Source organism: Ambystoma mexicanum, chromosome 9 (genome assembly GCF_040938575.1).
Source record: "Ambystoma mexicanum isolate Mex_15411 chromosome 9, UKY_AmexF1_1, whole genome shotgun sequence".
Lineage (NCBI taxonomy): Eukaryota > Metazoa > Chordata > Amphibia > Caudata > Ambystomatidae > Ambystoma > Ambystoma mexicanum.
Genome location: NC_090931.1, coordinates 1258422648 through 1258447682, shown reverse-complemented (window position 1 = coordinate 1258447682; position 25035 = coordinate 1258422648).

Below are 25035 nucleotides of genomic sequence, written 5' to 3'. Positions count from 1 at the left end.
TGCTAGTGTGCATTTCAATGGAATAGGAACGGTCACGCAAGTAAAAAAAAAAACAAATCCCCTCCACAGCATTGCATCCCAAATTATGCTTCAGAAGCAAATAATCAACAGCAGCCCTATTCTGCAAAATAGCCTTTCTGAAATTTCTGCTATCCAAAAGCAATTCAGCCAAAGCTTGAGAGGTTTCATTAAGCCCCTTAACGACTAAACATGCCAACATAATCAAAGATTTATAACCCCCAGCAGCTAAACCCGACACCTCGACAAAGGAAAACGGAAGTGCTAACACCTCAGGTTCATACAACAAATGCACATGAGAAGCACTGTCAGGTGAAAAGCCAACATGACCAACAGAATAACATTTAATATGATGAATGGCAGGTTGCAAAGGAAATATCATGAGACCAAGACACCCATGTCAAAGCACACGATCCACCGGAAATGTTAGCAGGAATGTCGGTGTATGTAATGTTCCCACAGGAGAATAGCCAACCCGTTGGAAGCTTCACATGACTAAAATGGCTGGTCGCTGTCACAGTAAAATTACATGCCATCCCATTAGAAACATCAGCACATGCGTTATCTGAGCGAGCACATAAACGCTTTTCAAATTCAGTGCCATTCCACCCCTTCATCAAGTTCACTTGTTGACACTTGCCAATGTGACAAGGATCACAAGTTAATTCAAAGCACACGTCAGCAGGCGCAATATTTTAGGTGACATTTTTCCGTCATATTTCTCCATTTGCCATCAGTCTCATGTCAGAATTTACAGTACTCAAACAGATAAAGAATTCCTCATGTCTCAGTCCTCAACTAAGGAATCATTGCAGGACTCCAAAATAAAGTGTCTCAACACAGGAGCCAGCATATGCACGCCCACAAGACACGTGGATATCAGATTAGTAGCATCATGAATGTCAGCCAAGCAAAAGTGCGAAATGCTCAACACACGGCGGGCAAGAAAAGCCCACATGTTCTCAGATTGCATGACATTAGATGAATAACCATGTAGAAGAAAAGAAACCTCCATCGTGGAAGAAGGCAAACATCATGCCTATGTCCATGACGCCTCCTTGAAAAATGTTGGTTACTCGCAGCCGCTCTGGTCTCGGGCAACGTTGTGATGTCATAGCCACTGGTCATCATCCGGATTGCCGGAGTCGGTCACACAATGGAGACACTTGCCACTTTTCTTTGCATGTCCCTGTACCCTCCCGAACAGACTCCATACAGACCCACAATCACACCAACAGCACACAGGGTCAGGACATTTATTTTCTTCAGAAAGAAGAGTTATCAGCATTGTACATCATTCACGTAGTTAAAACTTGTCTACGGGAACATGACTCCACTTTCTTTTTCGAGGATCCATGACAAGAACAACCTGATCCTCCCCAGGGCTGTCATTTGGGGGTTGCCAGGGGTCGCAACTATGACTCCTGTGGGCCACAGTTGCAACCCCTGGGACTCACTTGCCATGTTCTCCCTCCAACCCATTCTCCCTCGGCACCCTTGCCGCTCACATACAGGAACCAGGAAGCTCTTGCAGCTCCCTGGTTCCCGTTTGTGAGCAGCACAGATGAGCCGAGGGGACCTGGAAGGGTGGACCGAGATGGTCACCCTGACCTTCAATGCCTGCTGGCTGCAGCTGGGCCCTCTAGGGCCCCTCTGGGGGAAACTTCTGCAAAGGTCAGAGAGAGTGCCACACTCTTGAGGGTCTACGAAAACAGACTGAGGCCCAGGCACAAAGTGAAGTGCCAAGGTCATTCAAGATCTGCTGGGAGGGTGAGCTCCTTTGTAGTGAGCCCACTAACCCTGGACCTGGTGCCTTAAAGAGGTTGGTGGTACCCAAGATTTACAGGCCCTTCTACGGTTGGCGCATGAGGTGGCCTTAGCTGGTCATCTTGGCACTAAGAAGACCAAGCAAAGGCTCTCTGCACATTTCTACTGGCCCCGGATGGGAGTAGAAGTGGAGTCCCACTGCCGGGCCTGCTCAACTTGTCAGTTGCCTGGCAAGACTGGAGGCAGTGTCCTTGCCCCACTGCAGCCTTTGCCAGTGTTTGGCACACCATTTGAGAGGGTAGGCATCGAAATTGTCAGTCCCTGTTGACCCTCCCACATCAGGTGGACACAGGTTCATCCTGGTACTGATTGATCATTCCACCAGGTACTCTGAGGCTATACCCCTTCGAACCATTACTGGCAAGGCGGCTGCCAGGGCTCTCCTGATCCTTTTAACCAGAGTTGGTGTCCCTAAAGAGGTGGTCTCTGACAGAAGATCCAACTTCATGGCTAGTTACATGCAAGCAATGTTGAAGGAATGTGGGCTAACAAGTTCTCGATCTCCTACCAACCTCAGACTAATGGTCTGGTTTTGAGGTTTAATAAGACTCTCAAGGGCATGCTGGGTGCTTTGGAAGAGCCCCTTAGGAGAAAATGGGATCTCCACCAACCATGCCTGCTATTTGCCTATAAATAGGTGCCTCGAGAGGGTGTTCATTTCATCCCATTTGAGCTTCTCTTTGGACATGCAGTGAGGGGGCCACATGTTTTAATCAGAGAAGGATTGGAAGCCACCCCTCCAGGTCCTGTGGACTATGTGTTAAGTCTCAGAAGGAGGATGGCACAGATAATGGGACAGGCTTCAGGGAATCTTAAGGCAAGCCAAGAATTAAATAAGTACCGGCATGAAGGCCTCACAAGTGGATTGGATTCCAGGCCAGCAGATCCTTGTGATGGAGCCTACCAAGCCTAGAGCTCTGGCAGATAAGTGGACTGGACCCTTCAGGATAATCTCCAAGATGGGTGAGGTCAACTATCTGGTTGACATGGGAGTTCCTGGGGTAGCCCCTCAGCTATTTCATGTTAACAGACTCAAGCCTTTCCACCGAAGAGAGGGAGTCTCATGTCTTCTGCTAGCTTCAGAGCAAGAGGAGGATGAGAGCAAGCTCCTTCCCGATTTGCTGCATAGCAACCATCAGGATGGCTCAGTGGAGAGAGTACAGATCACTCCCGATCTGACAGCAGAGCAGCAGAGGGCCTGCAGCACTTTGCTCCGGCAGTATGCCCCCCTATTCTCACTGACACTAGGCCTCACCTCGTGGTGTAGGCACGAAATTGACACTGGTGACAGTGTACCTGTCAAAAGCATATGCTATTGCATGTCGGACACGGTTAAGGACCACATCCAGGCCAAGGTCGCCAAGATATTGGATCTGGGTGTAATTGAACCCTCAACCAGTTCCTGGTCCAGCCCTGTGGAGCTTGTCCCCAAGGCAACACCAAGGATTGGAGGTTCTGTGTGGATTACAGAGGAGTCAATGCATTCGCCAAGACTGATGCTCACCGATTGCCGCGGGCTGATGAGCTTGTGGACACCATAGGTGCTGCCAAGTTTGTAAGCTCCTTTGACCTCACCTCAGGCTATTGGCAAAAAGCTCTGATGGACCAGGCCAAGGAAAAAACTATGTTCTCAACCCCTGAGGGGTTCTACCAGTTCTGATTCATGCCTTTTGGGTTGAAGAATGAACCTGCCACCTTCCAAAGGTTTGTCAATCATGCACTAAGTGTGCTAGAGGCCTTTTGTGTGGCCTATCTAGACGCTATTGTTATCTACAGTTCCACCTGGGATGAGCATTTGACTCATTTGGGAAGGTGTTGCAGGACTTGAAAAGGGCTGACCTCACTATCAAGGCCACCAAGTGCCATATAGCTCAGAGGAAGGTCTCTTACCTTGGTCATGAGGTAGGAGGGTGTCAAATGCAACCTCTCCCCAGTGAAGTACAGGATGTATATGACTGGGAGACTCCCAGTACTCAGACCCAAGTGAGAGCTTTTTTTGGGCCTCACTTGGTACTACCGAACCTTAAGGGCAGACTATGGCACCATAGCTGCCCCTCTGACATCGTCCAAGCAACCAAGGAAGGTTAATTGGACTGAAGACTGTCAAAGGGCCTTTGTTGGCTTGAAGGAAAGTCTGTGTCGGGCACCTGTGTTGTGTACTCCAGATTACAGCAAACCCTTTAGTGTTCAGACTGATGTCTGTGACACCGGAATTGTAGCTGTCTTGTCCCAGTTAGATGACAAAGGGAGGGAGCATCTCATTATTATCTTCATCAGTATACAACTCAAAGGTAGAGAGGTCAGGTGAGCTACTGTTGAAAAGGAATGTTTCAGTATAGTTTGAAGCCTTGGGTGTTTTAGGCCTTACCTTACTGAGTCTACCTTCAAGGTCCAAACTGACCATAAACCCTTAAAGTGGCTTATGCAGATGAAGGGTGAACACCCTAAACTGCTCAGGTGGTCCATTAGCCTGCAAGGGCTAGACTTCAATGTTGAGCATAGACCATTGAAGAGTCATGATAATGCAGATGGCTTTTCCAGAAGGTATGTTGACCGTTTGGATGAGGGTGTCAATCTTGTGGGAGATTAGACCACCCTAACCTCAGCTTGGGTGTGACTGTGATGCTGGAAATGCAGTGTAGGGACAGGGCCTCCATGTCCTTGTCCTATACCCCTTATCATGTGTGTTCTGTATTGTTTTCTGCACAGCAGTCCAGTTGGGACCCCTGGCAGTGCAGCTCTTCCTCTTTTTGGTTGTGGTTAATAGAGACCCTTGGGATACCCTTATGGCACCCATGGGTGGTGGTACAGCCCTGTAACCCTAGTGCATGTTTTTGGGCACCTGTGTGTTGCCCACAGAGCAGGGTATGGACTGGTGGCAGCACCATGCTGATGTGACAGGAGCTATGAGTATCCTCCATTTTGGGATGCTCAGGCACAGCCATAGTATCAGTTGATTCCTGATAGAGAGCACGATAGCCCCTGGGGCCTCTTGGTTTCTATTACCTGTTACCTTTGTTCACGAGGAGAGGAAATCACCGACAGGCCCATAGGTCAGAGCTCACCCTCTAGAACTTGTAAGACAAGATAGCTGCACAATGTGAGGACAGGGGGTGCAGGATTCACTTACTCTGACACGACTCAATAATAATAGTTTGGCAAAGGGAAGTCTGTTTAAGGATTCATACATCAAACAGGGAAACAAATGGGAATCAGCTGTAGTGCGATCACCGGTCTCGCTCTGACTTCCACGAACTTTGGTAGAACAGCAATTCTTATAGGCACAAATCGTCATCACTGACGTCTAATTTCTATAAAAAATCATCATGCAATATAATTGGTTAGGAAAGGTAACTTAAGTATAGGTGCTATATCTCTATATAGAAATAAAGCATGTGGATTGGATAACTCTTATCAGGTGGGCGTCTATGCCCATCCCTCTACAACACACGTGATTGACATCACTACAAGTACGACGTCTCATTGGTTACAGTGGCCCTCATTACGACCCTGGCGGAGGTCCATGGTGCAATTTGCACCATGGACCATGGCGCAGAGCTGCCAATACCGCCATGGGGGTTGGCGGACTTACCGCCCCATTCCGAGGTTGGCGGGGCGGTAAGTCCCCAATCCCCATTTACCCTTCCCCATTCCCATTTTTGCCCCATAGGGTATAATGGGAGTGGGGAAGGCGTCAATTACGCCACCGTAAATTACGGTGGCGTAATTAACAACAAGTCCCGTAGCGCCATGGATTTTTCCGCCTGCAAAAAGCAGGCGTAAAAATCTCCATGGCGCTACGGAATGTCGTAGTCTGGCGGAGAGGTACGCCATGCATTACGCTGGCGTAAACCCCTCTCCGCCAGGGTCGTAATGAGGGCCAGTGTCTATAGGACCCTAGATTACATGGTCCATTGTGATTGGGCAAGTTACAACCCTAGACATAAATCTCCACTTTAATTAGCAGCATGCAGAATAGACACCCAGGTACCTAGTGCCCCAAGATTCACCCTTCCTCCTTTCCATGCATCAATGTTTTAGGGCTGTGTGTCAATTAGTTGGCTCGGTATGGCCTCAGAACTGTAGCCTCTTATCAGGAAAAGTTATGGCATCCTCGGGTTCTGGATGACATCAGGCGGTGGTACCTCTTCACGCCTGGCTGGTCACGTGTTGGTTCACCGTCAATCTACTTCAGTTTCTAGAATTTTGTGCATTTAATTCTGTGTTAGCCTAGCCACCTGCATGGGTCTCTCTTATCTTGACCTTCACGGACGGGGCTGGTATGCTCTGTAGTTGGAGTTCTCATGCTCTCCTCCCTTTCTCTGGGTGACCTCGATTTCCCCGGCATGAGCTGCTCTTTGTTGAGTTTCGATTCTGCTTCTTCTCTCTGTTCTGGTTGAGTTGTGAAACTTAGCCTGCCAGGCCTCTGGCAGTCTGGGCCCATTTCTGCTTTACAAAATGGAGTCGCACTTGTATAATGTGTCTTATTGAGGTAGATATATGATTGGCGCTTGCCGCTCTATCTTCTACCAAGCATTGCAGGCAGTCTCGTTTCTTAGCACCTTGCGTTTCAAGCCCATTTACACATGTTAACAGGGCGGTTGCTTCCATTTTGCCTCATCGCACCATTTCCTTACTTTTTAACATTGTCTCTTCTCTGCGTACATTATATTTATCTTCGTAGTTACTTGTATTGGCGTGCTTGTCTTCAATAGCCACTTTTGTTCGTTCTCGGAGCTGCTCAGGCCCTCGTCTCATTTCTACTGGCCTTCGAGGCCTCTTCGTGGACCATGTGTAGCTATTCCTCATTTAGGGTCAGTGGCTAGTATGGCTGTCTGATAGGGTACCGTGCTGCCCAGGGTTGTCGAGTTATGGTTGCTTCAACAGGTACGGATCTTCTTATGTACACGGGGCAAAGTCCCAGTGCGGCTCTCTGTCGGTTCATTTGTTCCTCATACGACACGTACCTTGGTGAGTACCCTCATGGCAGCTCTAACTGAGGGGCTGGGGTGAAGGTCATGTATGGGACTCCTTTACACTCCCCCCTCTGGTTGTTTCATCGACCACTTCCACTTCATTCTTCATCTCTGTTTCTTTAGATTCTTCAGTGTTTTTGTCAAATCCTACAACTTCCCCTTTCTCTTTGCCCAAATCCTCCTCACCTGAATCTCCGGTGGAGCTAGTAGAAGTTGCCCAATCCTGTCGTCTTCTGTACTTCTTTGGTTCCTTTTTCTTTTTGGTTCTCCTTTGGCGTAAATAAGGACGTGGCTCCTTGGAGGCCAACGTGACCGGATGGGAACCAAATCCGGTGATCTCCCAGGAGCCAGTCCCAAAACTCCAGGGAAAAAAAAAAGCTGTTGGCTAAAAAAAACCCTGTGTGGCAGACGTTCTTGAGAGTACTGCCGGAATGGATAGTACCAATAGGAACGTTCCAAGGATGAAGCCCAAACTGTTAACTGTGGTTCCCGCTTGTGGTGAAAAGAGGGCTTGGAGTAGTAGATCTGCAGAAGTAAGTTATGCGATCAGATGACAAGAATCGACATTGGAGTAGGGAAGGAGCTGCAGGTTCCAGCATGCACCGCAGGAGGTAGATGTTGTCGAAGGAAACTGCAATCCAACTAGTACCGCAGGAGGCAGGCAGTATGTTGGACTAGCGGCTCCTTCGCCAGCGGCTCCGTAGGAAACCGGCAGCACCAAGAACCTCGGTACCGAGATAAATCGTAAACGGGAAATGTGAACGCTGGTAGGAGGACTGGAAACAAACAGCCTATGAAACACAGAAGACAGAAAACGAAAGGAATAAGAAAAGGGTAAGTAGAAATGGCAGAACCGGGAAGTAAGAAAGGATAGAAGGGTGTAGAACGGAAAAAACTAGTAATACACAAGTAGAAACAAAAGAAGATGGGTTAGGAACCGAAGGAGGGATAGAAGGAAACTCCCGTGATCTTACCAGAAAATACTGCTGAACAAGAAATACACCTGGAAGAGATGACACCGCGGGTGATTGCAGAAAGGGAAAAAGGCCGAAGGCAAGGAAGCAGTAAGGTTATCTGTTAAACAGAGTAATACGAGCAAAGGGGCAACAAACAAAGTTAATAGTTAACTATGATACAATGCACCGTTGTTACTGTGCGTGATGCGTATATACGCTCCGGCCGCCATCTTGGTGGAAGACTAGACCGTAACTGGACGTTGAAGGCATCCACATTAGGTGTATCTCCACCTATACCATAACTTCCATGGCTGGTGCATAATAGTTTTGTTCATCCTCTTCAGGGTTGGCACATGATGGCGTGAACATGTGCATCTTTGGAGTCCATATTTTCGTCACGCCTTTCAAACTCCCTGCTGTTTTGACATGTTCATCTTTGTTCCAGGTCATAAACTGGCATTGTCCATTTGGACTGCAGTAGATCAATTTTCCTTCGTACCTTCTTCGTTTCTTGGGATAAGTGAACTTCGTTCCTTCTGGCGCAAATTCACTGGCCTTCACGAAGTCCATTATTTCTTCATCCGTCAGGTCTCTTGGCTTCCAGCCTGGCTCGACATTGACCATAATTTTCATCCCAATGGCTTTCTTTGCAGTTTTCTGGCATTGTGTGATGATTATCTTGATAACACAGAATCCTAGCAGTACCATGGCTAGTAAGGCTCCCAGGAACTTTAATATATCAGCCATCCATTGCGGGACTCATGAGAATAGGTTCCCAAACCAGCTGTCATCATCCACTTCATCCGTTTCGTCGGTCATCTGGTTTTTTAGAGTTGTCAACATGCTTATGGCCTCTGTGAGGGTTCCATTTTCTTCGTCGTGTGATGGTGTAAATGTGCAACGTGATTCTCCGATCTTTGCGCAAACACCTCCATCCATTGCGGTGATCATGTCAAGCACATATCTGTTCTGGAGGGTCATCAGTCTGACTGCTCTCAGTTCTTCTTTGATCGTGTTGAATCCTTTTATTGTGGTATTGATGGTCTGCAATAACTCCCATCTGTTTATTTGCAACCATTTAGCATTCACTCCAATTTGGATGTGCGGCAGGAGCAGTGTAGTGAATACTGTTGAGGTGAGGCTGAACAGCCTGTGTTCGTATGGGATTGCATAGAATGCCTCTTCGGATTTAGCAGAAAAGTTGTTTTCTCTCTTCATCTTGGATACCAGTTCCGCGGATCTCCTTTTCCTTAGATGAGCATCTGCTTGCGGGAAACTGTCCATATTTAGGTCATTTTTTGGAATCACTAGTGCAGGAACGTGGACGTTCACCAGTGTGCATATGCCTCCCCAATTCTTCGGTAGTTTTATATATGCCTTCGATCCACACGCCCAGTAATGGTTCATGATGATTGTGGTACCTTGTGTCATTCCTGGAGCTTCAAAGATTCTTCCGCAGTTTACATTCTCTCTCATTTTCCTTGTGCCATTACTTCTGAAGCATAGTTTTGGACTTTCCAGTGGTACTATTTGCAGGGGTCCTCCTCTGTCTTCAACCCATGTTAGTAGTTTTACCAATTTTGGCCATATAGGTTTGCATAACCTCTGAGTTTTCTATTGCTTCTTGGCAGGCTCTAAGGACCATCCAAGCTCAGCAGATTACTACTCCTTCTTCCCATCCATTTGGGGAAACCACTGACCCCCAGATCTGCATTTGGCCTCTGTTCTTCCAGATTTGAGCTTCTTCTGCCGTTTTTCCTTGGACGTTTAGTCTTGAGTTTATTTCCCATCTTATTCCTGATTCTTTGACGTTAGGGTTCGCATATCTAATCACAGGATGCTTGGTGTGTGCCCCATTTCTTATTTTGATGTCCTGAGCGAACCCGTCTTCATCAGGGTAATCCGTCTCGTTGGCCCATATCAACAAGGCGTCTCTTCCCATAAATTGTCCTCTGGTGTTATACATTGCTACATGTGACATACAGTGTGCTGTAGGGACATCAATTTCTACAGCCATGAAGATCTTGGATTTTCCCATGCTGTATGGTAGTAGCGCACAGACGAAGCATTCAGCTTCCGACTGACTTCGCCCTACTTCCTTCATGTGCTGTACCATATGATGTTTCCGAGATGGGCTGTGCTGTCCAGGTAGTCATTGAGTTCGTTGTTATCTTCATGCGGGCTTCTCTTGATTCTCAGCGTTCTCCTGTAATTCTCTGTTACCACGTCTCTGAATGCGTCGGTACTGCTTTTCCATTTCGGGTATCTTGGTGGAGCAGGCTGCCTTGACTGCATCGCTGTTGTAGGGGACAGATTTGTGCTTCCTTCCCTTCCCTTTTGCAGTCTGCCATAAACTTCCCGCAGCCACCATTGGTTCATCAGCCTCCCCACCTGTGGCTGTGTTGTAGGTCTGTGGCTTGTTGCTTGCGTTGGGGCAGGTGTGCTTGCTGTTATAGTTTCTATAGTTCTGTTCTTTAATTCCTCGTGCAGTTTCTTTGCTCCGACTATAAATGGGAACAAGTAACCTATTAGCATGTGTCTTTTCTGTTTGTTCTTTCGTGGCCACTTCTGCTTTTTTGAGATATTTTACTATTTCCTCCTTCTTTGACATTTCATTCGATTTTTCTTGGTTATCTCCACTATTCTCTGGAATTGGGTGTTCGGCGGGCAGTTTCTCCTTCTCTGCTGCCTTCGTTGGAGGCCTAGTAGTCATTGACACTTGCCCTTGTTTATGTGCATTCTGTGTGTGGGTGCGTCCCGTGGCCAGTGCTACATTATCATTCATTCCGTGCTGACCCTGTCTTCAGCTTTTCTCTCCATTCATCACCTCACGTGTATATGTATTGCTGCTAATTACATTCAGATTTAACTCATTTGCTCCATCATTAGCCTTTCTTGGAACTGGAATCACTATATAGGGTCTGGGTGCTCTTGTAGGACCCTGACGTTCGTTATCCAGTGGGTGTACAGATAGGGGACACTTTGTGCACCAATAAAGAAAGCAGTCCCGATTGTTAACGACAGAAAGACAATGATGATCACCAAACATATACACATGATAGTTTTGTAAGACATCTGGCAGCATTTTCTCCCAGGAAAGCGGGGGCGCCTTTCTGTTGGGGGTAAAACCAAGTTACTGTTCTGTGCCCCCATTTCGAATGAGTTCATAGGCAGTTATTTATTTCTTCTTTTGCTCTGGTCAGTTGCTGTAAAGTTCAGTAACTAATAAAGTGATGCATGCTATTCAAATGTCCCTTCTCACGAGTGACAATAGCAGTCTCTGGATATGCAGTACAGTTCCTGTGCTAGACTATGGAGAAGGGTTAGACTACTGTTTTAGCACATCACATTCATCCTGCATTTCTATATTAAACACTGTCTCAGGGCACAACTCCAATTTGCCTCGGCCTGGAGGACATGCAGGAATCTGTTCACTGTGAAAAGCTGAAAAGATGGAACTACTAAAAATCACACAAAAATAAAATGTTGTAAAAATAAAAACAAAAATAAAAATAAAAGTGAACATATGAATAAATAGGAAAAAATAAGAAAAATGAAGAAAAAGGAGAATAGGATGGCGAAGTTCTTGTGTCTGCTCCTTTCTTGGTCTCTCAGTCACAAGTTGAAGAACAGTGTCCCTTTTCTCTATCTGCTCCACAATGAAATGATGACGACAACATTTTATTTTGGATTTCCTCCTTCTAAGGGTCTCCTCGGTAGTGGATGTCCATAATTGCTTCTTAGTTGCGCTGCAATAGCACTCAGGAGCCTGTTTAGTTGAGCATTTTTTGCTGGATCACTGAGGAAAGTGGGCACATCAATGTTGTAGGGTCTGCCCACTAGTTCTGGAAAGTTTTCAATAAGGTGAAAGAAAACACGGTAGGCGTATTGGCTATCTTCTGGTGTTAATGACATTTGCTCTGATTTTCTATCCTCTAGATCTCAGGCCTTCCTTGCAGCGTGAACAGTCTTCATCTCCTTGATCTGTCCCATGGCGAAAAGGGTCTCACTGGAATCCCCTTAGGAATTCTTGCTGGAAATTGGACAGCTCCACTTGGAGCATGATGCCATGGACAAGGGTTCTCATGTGTAGGAAATTGACTGGATCTCTTAGGAAGGTGACAATGTCAATATCAGCAGGCCTTCCCACCATTTATGGATAGTCTGTGACTAGTCTGAGCATAACATTGTGTGTGAGCTGCGTATCTGAGGGAGACAGGGACATCTGCCTTGTTTTGTTGGGCCCCGATCACAAGCCCTTCTTTTGATGCAAACAAGTTTTAATTTAATTTGTATCATACTTGGTTGAGATATTCATTGTTTCTTGGATCTCTGATAAAGGTTAGTGTATCTGCGGTTCTTCCGATGAGTCCTGGGCACTCCTCTATGATTCATAAAAATATAGTATAGGTCAGTTCATCGATGATCACTTGAGGTGGGAGCATTTGTGCCCTGTTCGCTGTATTCAGGCAGTTTGATAAGAGCTTCTGTGATAACAGTCAGCAGTTGCCAGATTACCTTCCTGTTCGCTGGATCTTGAATAAAGTCTGTGACACTGGTTTCTCTCCCTATGAGTGACGGGTAAGACAACACCACAAGTTGAAAGTATTTGAGTACATCCCACTTTAAATTTCTGCTGGAATGTACCATAGGTTCTGTGAACAAAGTCTCGATACTGCTTGCTTCTGGATACTGTGTTACACTTTCAGGAAGTATTTTATTGGCAGTCTAACAGGGTCTTGATTCTTTGTACTACGTGGGCGTGATGTCATTTCAACAAGTTCAGTTTATCAGTGTTGTTATGGCTTTGGATGTGCTTCTCTTTACCCTGCAACTAGGATGCACAGAGTGTTTGTTTTTATGTCGTTATCCCCTTCTTTTTCCAGGGGAACTGTCCAATTTTAAGCTACAATTTCACACAAAAGTTCCTTGTCTTTGTTTTGCTGCTCATGCATCCTTCTTCCTCGTCATGGATCTTTTCTGTACGTGCTGAAGTTCTTCTCCTTTGTCTATAGATTCTTTGGAGTTGGGTGCAGCAGGAGGGCTCTTTCCTATAAAGAGCTTGATGTCATTTAGGAAGATCCAGGCTCTCCTGCCCTTGAGCTTGACAGTGGATGGGGTGCAGTCCTCCACAATAAAAGTGCCATTAAACCTTGGATCGTCCCATCTTTTTCTTGTAAAGTTTCTCACGGGGACACGGTCTCCAGTGAAGATGAGGGGTGCACACAGGCTATGAGTTGCGTCTGCATCAGCGCTATCTGTTGTGGTTGTGCTTTGCTGTCCCCTTTCCGCCGTCGCTGCAGCTGGCCTGAAATGACAGAGGCGCTGGATGTGAGACAGTCCAGATAGGCTTTCATCTCTTCTCCTAGAACCTCCCTAGTCAGCTGGGCATCAAATCTAGCTCTGTCTCGGGGGGTAAGAGGGGTCCTCATCCTTCTACCAGTAACTATCTCGTGCAGCGTGAGGTGATGGTCGGAGCCTGGTTGGTTCCGAAGTGCATACAATGCCAATGGTAGACAGTGCAGCCATCCCTTCCTTAATGTTAGCTTCAATTTGGCTATCCTTTCCTTAAGCCGTTGATTCGTTCACATATCCCATTCCCCTCAGGATGATTCGCCGACGAGAACTTGTGCCTTATACCAAGCAACAAGTTAATCTGTTCATATATTGAGTTTACAAAATGGGCCCCATTATCTGATCTCATCACTTCGCACACCCCCATCTAGGGAACACTTCCCTCACGAGAAATTTTGCGGCACAGGTTGCATTGGGGTGTGTAGAGGGACCTGCTTCTACCTATCTTGAAAAGGGACACACCACCACAATTAAATACCTGTACCCATTACACACCTGAATCATATCGACATAATCGATATGCAGGTTCTGGAAAGGTCCATTTGGTCTGGGGATGACTCCTCTCACTACTTTTAATGTGTGCCCAGAGGTGAATTGCTGGCAGGTAATGCAGTTTACCACAAAAAATGCAACATGCTCCGCTAAATTCGGTGTGAACCAGTCTTCTGCGAGCGTTGCAGCAAGATTTTCCTTTGGCATGTGTATGGGGTAGTGAAGCTGTTCTAACGCTACCTTTAGGAGGGTGACAGGCATTACTGGTTTACCAGTGCTGTCTTGCCTCCACAATCCGTCACAGGGGTTTAAAGAACACCCTCAACGCTTCCATAAATTCTTCTCCTCCTGAGGTGCCTCCCCTTGGAGCTCCATTAGCTGAGTCTGCCCCATATTGCTATAGGCCTCTGGAGTGGCTCGTGCTATCATCATTCTTTCATGGGTACGTGCCACCTCCACGTCCATGATTGCTTCAGTTTTGGATGCCATACGCTTGGCTTCCGTGTCCGCTTCATGATTTCCACGTGACACGAAATCTGCCCCCTTGGTATGAGCGGTGCATTTTACGACCGCTATGCCCATTGGGAGCTGTAGTGCTTTTATCAGCCTGTCCAATAAGGCTGCGTGCTGCACTGGCGTGCTGTCTGCTCGGAGGTAGCCCCTCCTTTTCCAGCACGGTAGTCCTGCGTGCACTGTAGACGTCACATAGGCGGAGTCACTGTACACTGTTACTTCCTGGTCTGCATGATTCTCAATGGCGAGTATCAATGCCACTAGCTTTGCAGCCTGTGCCGAATAATGATATGGTATTTGTGCACTGACAAATACTTGGAACTCTCCATTCGCTATGTGTTTTATCACGGCTACGCCTGTATACCTTTGTCCGTCTTCTTGGTAAATTCTTGAAGATTCGTCAATAAAGACGATCTCCCCACATGCCAGGGCATTTTCCTTTACCCTGGGGATTTCATCATAGAATTCCTCATAGTTCATACAGTCGTGCACAGGTTCTTCCTCAGTGACTGGCTCAGCTATGAACGTAGCAGGGTTCACAGTTTTGCATCGCACTATTTTGATCGATGGATTAGAGATAATCACCTCATAGGCCGATGCTCTCTGAGAAGTCAGCGTGCCCTTTGGCTTCTCTAGTATGGCGAACAGTGAGTGCTCAACATATAATGTCATGGAGCTCCCCATCACAATGGATGACGCCTTCTTGATGGCGAACGCGGCAGCAGCTAGATTTTGCTCGCAATGGAAGTGGCCCTTCATGACCGGGTCCAGACTCCCGCTGTAATATGCTAGGGGCTTGTAACCCAACGAGGTTCGTTGTGCGAGCACTGCCGTCATAAAATTACCATCAGTATGAAAGAACAGATAGAATTCCTATGCATAATTAGGAATCCCGAGAACTGGGGCCTTACAAATTGCCCCCTTGAGTTCTGTAAACCCCTTATCCATTTCTTCATTCCACTCAATTTCTTCTCGTGTTGCCTAGGCCTTTTTAAGGGCCTGTAGCAAGGGCTTGGTATACGAGCTGTAGTCAAAGACCCATGCTCAGACATAATTGCACAGGCCTAAGAAGCTTTGCATTTGTTTTAACGTGCGTGGCTTGGCCGTGTTCATGATAGCTTCAGCCCTTTCTGGGGTTACATTCTTCCCCTCATGTGAGATCAGTTGCCCAATGTACAACACCTCCTGTTTGCAGTACTGCAACTTTTCCTTGTCAACCTTGTACCCCTTCTCAGCCAGTATAGTCAATAGCTGGACAGAATCGCGCCTGCATTGCTCTTCAATGGTGCTGCAGATCAGAATGTCATCTACATACTGCAAGACAACACTGTCCACTGCAATGTTGCTTAGGTCCATCTGTAGGACTCTGTTGAAAATGGATGGAGACTCACAGTACCCCTGTGGCAACCTCGTACTTTTCAGGCGCATTTGTCTGAAAGTAAATGATGTGAGGTCTTGTGAGTCACGGTGCAATGGAATCGAGAAAAACGCATTTTTCAAATCGATCACCGTGAAATATTTTGCCTCAGTGGGTATGTTGCACAAAATTGTGGAGGGGTTCAGGACTAGAGGGAACTCGGCTTCGACTATGTCATTCAATGCTCGTAAATCCTGGATTAAACGCCAGGACCCTCCCTTTGATTTCTTGACTGGATAAATCACCGTGTTGCAAGGTGATTCTGACGTCACTAGGATACCTTGCTCGATCATGGCGGAGATATTCTTCGTGATTCCTTCTTCTGCCTCTCTGGACATGGGATATTGTCGCGCTCGTGGTAAAATTGCTCCTGGTTTTTATTTGATTTTCACTTCACCCACCCCTTTTAGGAGACCTACATCATAGCCCAGTAGTCCACACTGTGGCAGGCACTTGGGCCATGTCATTATCAAAGTATTCTGGACGTTTTAGTGCCAACATCATTCTCTGTGGCACCTCCCTTCTGATCATTTTGACCCAAAATATGAGACTCACTTCCACTCTTGTCTCTTCTAGGTCAGGGTGTTCTTCGAACAGATCGTCATCAGTGATGTCAGTCACTCGATACCCTTCTTCAACGGCGACAATCGCACACCTTGGTCTGCCCTCATCGTCATATCCTTCAACTAATACCACTTTTCCTCACACTGCGGCAGATTGTATCATTAAGGGAAATACTTGTCCCTCCTCTTCGTGCATGGGTATTCTTGGTCTGAATAGAAACTCATCAGGGGTTCTCATAGTTTTGTCTTCGAGGCCTGACAATCGCATCATAAGCACTCGTACGCCATATGCGAAAACTTCTGGCTCCAGTGGTATGGCTCTCATAGCTGCACGTCCAGAGTATGCTCTGATCATTTTGCACACGTTGGAATAATGCATTCTTGGGGTGGAGCACACTATGCCATCCTCAGTGAACGAGATGGTCATATTCAACTTTGTCATCAAGTCCCGACCCATGATATTTACTGGGGACTGACGAGAATATAATAGAGGTACATTCATTTCGCGCTCCCCTACAGAGACTGGGAGTGCATCAGTAAATGGAACTCTACTATGAGCTCCAGTAAAACTCTGGGTATCTATAGCCTCGCTGGACAAGGAGAACTTGCCTTCTCGTATGCACGAACGCGTTGCACCCGTGTCAACTAAGAAGGAATATTCTTTCCCCCCTATGGTGACAATTACCCTAGGTTCCCTGTTAGGGTCTGATGTCACTGATAGGACAGAACACATCAGAGTCCCCTGTGAGCTGTCCTATTTCATGTACAGGTTCGGTCCACTGTATACTTGTGGGTTTCCCACATTTCCGGGGTTAATTGCCCCACCGGAATTAGTGCCCTGAGCCATTTGCAGTGGTGCCTGCTGGGGTTGTCCCTGTGGCAAATTCCCCATGTTCAGTGGCTGAACCACTTGCTGTGCACCTTGCTGCAAGCCAGCCGCCTGCTGCTGCACGGTATAATTTTGTGCACTGCCCTGTTGCGGGGTAGCAGGTAGATTCACCACGCCTGCCCCCATCCCTTGGTTGTTTTGCCATATGCTTTGGCTTCTGCATATACGCGCCACTTGTCCTGTCACTCCACACAGCCAACATACTAGCAGTGGTCGGGCCATCTGTCCATCTAACGTAGCTGGACTGCATGTCTGTGCGTTCTGGACACCACCTTGAACATTTTGAAAACCTCCTTGGTTACCTCGAAACCCTTCCCGATTAATCTGCCATCCTCTTCCTCCAAAACCCCTTCCCCTTGGGTAAAATCCTGCGTTACCCTGGGTATTCTGCAATGGGTTGGTTCCTTGTAGTGTGCTCGATTCAGCTGGGCTTGTTAGCATGGCTCCCCCGAGAGCATACTTAGAAAGCTTCCTTTGCACCAGCTCCGCCTCCTCTACCTTACGCGTTGCCTCGTTCTTCCGAATTTTTTTCTTGCAACAGCCTACAGTAATGTGCAATTGTCAACTGGATTTCGGCCCATGGTTTAGCTTCTATTCCTACCAATTTCTTGAGCTGTTTTTGCACTGGTTCTGGTAACCCTTGGCACAATATGTGATAGAATACAGGGATAGATTTCGTCCAAGACTCATGCGTTTCGAGTACCCACGCGTCCTGAAAATTTTGGATATAAAGCAATGGATCCTCTGACTCTTTCATTTTTCGAGTCATTATAGCTCCCATATTAGATGTGTTTGGATATAGCATACGCAGCGCTTTCCACACTGCTGCTCTACAGTTATTAAATGACGCTCCGTCATGGGAGGTGTCAGTTATGGTTACCCTAGGGTAGCCTGCCCTTTTCCACACGTTGTCTGCTCTTTCACTGAGTATAGCAATAAGGAGTCCCTTAATGTCCCCTATGGCTAGGGTGACGCCCCCCGTCATTTTCTCTAACTCATGTATCCACTTTCCGGCTCCCGATGTCAGCATTGGAAGCTTATTTTTGAGGTTTTCTCGGTCCATGTGTGGCCATGGAATATATTGCGGTCTTGCTCCCCCTATTTCTAGTAGTGGGAATTGGAATGCGCAATTCTCTTTTTCTTCGCCGGAGTGGCGTTCCCGCCTTGCCGTCTACTTGGCAATGCCCTCAACCTATCCGCATAGGCAGGGGCTGACGCCCCCCTTTGACCGTGGGGTGTTTCTCCATGTCGGCTGGACTGTCCAGCGGCCTTTGGCGTCCTACTTATGGACCCGCCAGCATCTGACCATCATACCTCTCGGTCCCCTGGGAGCCGCTTTTTCGCACCGTCTCCCATCGTCATGCGCCACTTCCTCCGTTTCCCCACCGGAGTCATAGTCCCCTACTCCCAATACTTCGGGTGACATCCTCAGTGTCATATAGGTGAGTGCTTTCTAAGCGCTCATCCTCCCTTTCTCCTTGGGAGATTAGTTCCAACCCCATCTTATCATATATTCTATCAATAGTTTCCCTGATGCTTCTGGTGTCGAAGTCATTGTCAATATTTGTCCCGCTTGTACCTGGTACCGCATCACTGGCAGGAAAGAACTCTATGTCTTCCCAGTCTACAACAGGATTGGGTTTAATGACTTCCCGTTCCAAATACTCAAGATCTTGTGCCCTCTTGTCTACGCTTGCGTTCTGCTTCCTCATTTATTTCCTTTCGCTGCTTTGCTTCTTCTCTAGCCAAATCTACTTCTCTCATTCGTTCGTTTCTACGTTCCTTTGCCCTTCTACTTTCCTCCTCCTCTTGCTTCTTCACTTTCTTTTCGTGCGCTCTCCTTTCTTCCTCCAACTTTAGCATGTTCTGCCTGTACTTTTCGTAGGCAGCGTATTGTGTGCGACTGAGCGGTATTCCCTGCTCTTCGCGATATAGTTCTCTCCTCAACTTATCCTTCTTTCTTACCTTCTCCTGTTCTTTCTCCTTTTCCCTTCCTTGCGCCTCGTCAGACCGTTCACTCGGTCTTACCTCATCACTTCCTTTTCCATCTAATTTCAATAATATCTGTCCTTTCATCCATTCGTCTTTTGAGAATGCTAACTCATCACTTCCTTTCTGCTTTTTTCCCTCTCTCTCCCTATCGAGAGGTGCACTAGTCTGTGCCTGATCCTTTCTTCCATCGCCGTGCCTCTCCTTGTCCATCGGGACTGTGGAGGTCAAATCAATTTCCTGTTCCTCCTCTTTCATCCTGTCACTACTGCATGTAGGTAACTCATATGCGGGGTTGCTATACCCTGTGGCTGCTTTGAGCTCTCTCAATGGGTAAAGACCCACTGGCTTGCTTCCCTCAATGACTGGTTCCGGCGGGGCAGGTGGCACAGTAGGCGTTTCACCCCCCTCCGTACATACATTTAATATCCAGTCTGCGGGCAGTTCTTCTTCCTTCGCTTGCTCGAACTTTTTCCAAAGTTCGAGGACAGCAAGGCTTTTTTCTAGCTTCTTGCCGGTATATGTGGCGTGTAGGAATGTTGTCATGTGCTGTAAAACAGCCTTAGACAGTGACCCATTCTGGGGCCAAGGCATAAACATCTTGTTGGCAGTACCCTTAACCCACTCCTGACTGTATTTTTGCAATTTTACTGCATGCTTGGGCAGCTGCTTACATAAATGCGCAAGTGGGGTAACTTCCTCCATTCTTAATTTTTTGTCACCAACACTATTCACACACAGTTCCTTAAGCTTTCCACTAGTATGAGCGAGCACCACATACGCAAGCTCCAATCCAACCTTTTACCACCAAATTTTGTATCAACAATTTGCTCAAAACTCATCAATTCAAAGGCGATTCCCTCTTAGTTACGAAATTGCGTAAAACCAAAATGCATTGCAATCAATCAATAATACAATAATTTCACATTTGACATACACAGGACATATACGACAGACTAGACAGACTAGACAGACGCCAGCTGGTCATACATATACCTGCCTTCTAATCACTACCCCACCATGGGATTTGAACGAACCCCCTTATTACGTCTTTAAATGTAATCGTAGCCTAATCGTCCCCCCTCTGTGGGCTCTGGGTTCACGTTCCTTCTGACCACTCTTTAAAGCGCAGGAACAAGGCGAATCTTTACGGTTTTTTTCTCAGGTGCCTCACTGGTATTCCTTACGTTTTATTCTCTCGGGCGCCCCCCCCCCAGTATTCCTTACGTTTTACTTCAGGTGCCCCCCTGATATTCTTTACGTTTTACTTCTTATGCTTGAGTCATTACCCCCTATATATATAGGGTCTTCTCTACTTCTGACTATTTTATTTTTTCCTCCACCCTCCGTTACATTCCCCTTACTGGCTCTAGTGCCTATATGACATTTGCCAAAGTAACGAGTTTATTGTTTCACTCACCGATTGCATCGTTTCCTCTCTGGAGCTTCAGGATCACCTCCCCTGTCACGCTCACCTGATTCCCACGGAGGCGCAGCTCTGGCTTCGAGTGCTGATGCTTCTTCTATGGTGAAGCGCAGGACTCTGAAGATGGACTCACTGGCTCGCAGGAATATTCCCCTGTATGTGAAAAGGGAGTATTACCTACTGACGGAATAATGCTCAAGCCTCCCACTCCCTTCCAACCCTCCACGATACCCTTCCTCGATTCCCCGTGAAGTCTCACCTTAGGGTCTGGAAGGATGAGTTCTCCATCCTGCTTCTGATGCAGGGGCGCGTTGAAACCCAGTTACTTCACTGGATTGAGGTTTGATGGGAGTTCAAATAAGCTTGACTATTCAGGTAAGGCGCTGTAAGAGTTCTGTAGCAAGTTCAAAAGTTCAAGCTTAATAATAATGTTCATTGTCTTATTGCAGCAAGCGCTAACGCTTATGTCTTTTTCCCCTTAGGGGCCGGGGTTCGGAATGCAGGAGATATGGCGCCGACCCAAAGTGAAACGTGCAGTTCCAGTAAATGACAGGTAAGTTCTGGATGAGCGTTCGGGTAATGTCTTTGCATTTGCTCATTCAATGTCTTTGTCTTTTTTCCCCATAGGGGCCGGGGTCCGGAATGCCAGGAAGCGGCAGGACCCGAAATGAAATGGGAATGACCCAACAGGTAAGTCTTAGAAGGAAACTGAGCTTTTCCTATTCCCTTCCTTCTCTCACCTTGTGTTCTTGTCTTTTTCTCTCTAGGCTCTGGGATGTGGCTGCGGATCCGGATGATCGCTGCTGAAGATGGAGGTGCCCAGGAAAGGTGAGTGAAATGCAGCGCTGCAGGGATCGAAGCAAAATGCTTTTAAAATGATGTCTTCCCTTTCAGGATCGTCGGTGTGAAGTCTCCGTGATGCAGCTTTAGCAGGTAAGGTCTTCTTTCTCTCCAATTCTCTCTTAGCAGGTGACCCAGGATGCTGACAGGCGTGGCTGAAGTCCAGAAGCAGGAGCTGACACGGTGAGCGTCCAGCTGTGAGGAGTAGAACAACGCGAAGAGTGAGTTGCTGATCGGGCGTGGTTTAAATAGCTTTGGAAGAAGTTCCAGGTATGTATCCTTCCACCGATCAGGTATGTACCCTTCCCCGACCACACCCAGGGGAAAGTAGTTCCACAGGTAAAGTAGTTCCATTCAGGCCTCAAAAGGGCCTGGATGTAGCAGCATGGTCTGCATCAGGTAAGTGCACCTTAAAACACTTGAACACATGTCTAGCTTTATGAGCCTGGCGCCTAAGGCGCCAGGACAGGGGTCCAACATGAGCCTGGCGCCTAAGGCGCCAGGACTGTGTCCAAAGGGCCCCAGCTTGGGCCCGCTGGCACTTCCCTGGGGGAAATGATGCCTGCCTCTGGGGTTGCTGGGTCGGACCTGGCTCCTTGGAGGTAGGCATCATGACAGTACCCCCCCTCAAGGCCCCTCCCAAGGTTGTTCCCTCCGGGGGTTTTGGCTTGTTCGGAAATCTCCGGTGGAACCTTTGTATTAATCGAGGTGCGTGAACATGGTTACTAGGCTCCCACGATCTCTCCTGAGGTCCATATCCCTTCCAGTCAACAAGATAGAAGAGTTTGGACTTTAACACCTTGGAGTCTAAAATGTCTTTAACTTCGAATTCTAATTCCCCTTCAATTTGAACTGGGTCTGGAGGCTTGGACAGTCGGGTCCCTAGTTGTAATGGCTTCAAAAGTGATGCATGAAAAACTGGATGAATACGCATGTTAGACGGTAAATCCAGTTTAAAGGCCACGGGATTGATTATAGCCTTTATGGGATAAGGTCCTATGAATCTGGGATTGAAGGTTCGCGGGCCCTTGAGGGGTAAATGTTTCATTGCTAGCCATACCTGATCTCCTACTTGGTAAGGAGGAGTTTTACTTCGGTGCAAATCAGCGTTTTCTTTATACTTTTTCTTGGCTTGCTGTAAATGAGTTGCAGCTTCTTTGAAGGCTTGGGTTATTGTGGAATGCAGATGATTTACTGCGGGCATTTCCAGGGTCAGAGGTGGATCTAGATCAGAGGTCCGAGGATGGTGACCATACAAAGTATAAAAAGGAGTTTGTCCGGTTCCAGAATGCACTGAATTGTTGTATGCATATTCTGCGATCCAAAGGATTTAACTCGGATTGATGTAACATGCACCGAAGATATTGCTCGAGAGTCTGATTGGTTCTCTCGGTTTGTCCGTCGGTCTGGGGGTGGTGGCTGGTGGATAGCCGCACATCTATTTGTGCTAGTTGGCAACACTTCTTCCAAAAATGGGAGATAAATTGACTTCCACGATCCGAGACTAATATGGAAGGGAAACCATGTATGCGAACTATATTCTCCAGAAATTCCTTGGCCAAGGTGGAAGCTGAAGGCAAACCTTTTAAAGGGATAAAGTGGGCCATTTTGGAGAATAGATCCACAATTACAAGGATAGTGTTGTAACCAGCACAAGGAGGCAGGCCAGTTATAAAGTCCATTGACAAGGTGTGCCATGGTGCCGGTGGAATATCCAAGGGTTGAAGTAGGCCGGCTGGCCTTTTTTTTTTACCCTTGTTTTGGGCACAAATTCCGCAAGACAATACAAAAGACTTTATGTCTTTTCTCCAAGAAGGCCACCAGAAGTGGCGTTTGATTTTTTCCTCCGTTTTAGCGATACCAGGGTGTCCTTCCATTAATGATTCATGATGATGGGCAATAACAAGTTCTTGCAATTCTTTACTAGGCAGAAACAACCGCTCCTGGAAGTAGGGTAAGTCATCCTTAACGGTGTAATGAGGACCCTTTTGACTCCATTCCAGTAAGGCTGAAGAGTCTAGAAGTTGTTTTACTTGCGTTTGGATGTCCTCAATAGTTTGCAATGAAGTTAGGCCTAAGATTCTTTGTTCAGGTATGATTGGCACAGGTTCTGAACTCGAATTGGGTTCTTCCATGCCAATCCGGGATAAGGTGTCCGCTTTACCATTCTTGCAGCCAGGGCGATAGGTAATTACAAAATCAAATTCTGCAAAGAATAGAGCCCATCGGAGTTGTCGTGAAGATTGAGCCTTGGCCGTCTTTAAATACTGTAAATTTCTGTGGTCCGTAATTACGGTGATGGTGTGTCTTGCCCCGAGAAGGTAGTGACGCCAAGCCTTGAAAGCAGATTTAATAGCCAGTAACTCTTTGTCGGTAATTGCGTAGTTGATTTCAGGAGGAGAAAATTTCCTGGACCAAAAGGCCACAGGGTGTAGTTGGTTAGTTTCTGGGTCTCTTTGCGACAGGACAGCTCCCATGGCCGAACTGGATGCGTCGGTTTCCACAATGTAAGGGAGATCTGGGTGCGGGTGCTTCAATATAGGTGCAGAGGTGAATTTGGTTTTCAGGTCCTGAAAGGCTTGTTCGACCTCAAGAGTCCATTCAAAGCGTTTGTTTTTCTTTAGGAGAGCTGTGATGGGTTGGACTGTTCGGGAAAATTCCGGGATGAATCTTCGATAGAAATTGGCGAAGCCGAGCATGCTCTGAACTCCCTTCACCGAGCTAGGAGATGGCCATTTGAGGATGGCGTCCACCTTTCGCGAGTCCATTCGGACTCCTTGAGGTGTCAGGATGAATCCGAGAAACTCCACTTCTATGGTATGAAAAACGCATTTTTCGAGCTTTGCAAATAGTCTGTGCTGGCGCAATTTCTCAAGAACTGCCCTTACATGTTTTCTGTGATCGGATTCTGAAGAGGAGTACACCAGGATGTCGTCAATATAAACAATGACACAGACGTCGATAAGTTCCAGAAGAACATCATTCATAAAGTACTGAAAGGCGGCAGGTGCATTGCACAAACCGAAGGGCATCACCTGATATTCGAAGAGCCCAAATTTGGTGCAGAATGCAGTCTTCCATTTGTCGCCTTCTTTTATACGCACCAGGTGATAAGCTCCTCAGAGATCTAACTTGGTGTACACACAAGCGTCTTTCACCTGGTCGATAAGCTCAGGGATCAGGGGCAGAGGATAACGATTCTTAATCGTTATTTGATTTAGGGCGCGATAGTCTATACATGTTCTAAGGTCGCCCTCTTTTTTCGGCACGAAGAACAGAGCTGAGGAGACAGGAGACTTGGACGGGCGAATAAAACCATTGGCTAGGTACTGATCTAAATACTGACGCAAATGTAGGTTCTCAGGTTCCGTAAGAGCATAAATCCTACTACAAGGTAGTTGAGCATTGGGTACCAGATCGATTTGGCAATCATAAGACCGATGGGGAGGTAACGTGTTAGCCTGTTCCTTCTGAAAAACGTCTTGGAATTCTTGGTATTCTGACGGTAGCTGTACAGGGGTGGAAGTTGCTGAGGCTAGACCCATAATTGGATTTCTTGGGTAACAAGTTGGTTCACAATCAGGAAAACTTATCTTCTTTGCTCGCCAGTCAATTCTGGGATTATGTGTTTCTAACCAAGGAATTCCAAGAATTACTTGAAATTGTGGGGCCTTGATCACATCAAACATGATTGCTTCCCGATGTCCATCCTGACCCACCAGTGTCATTTCAACAGTGGAATGCGTTACAGGCCCTGAGGCTATTTCGGTTCCA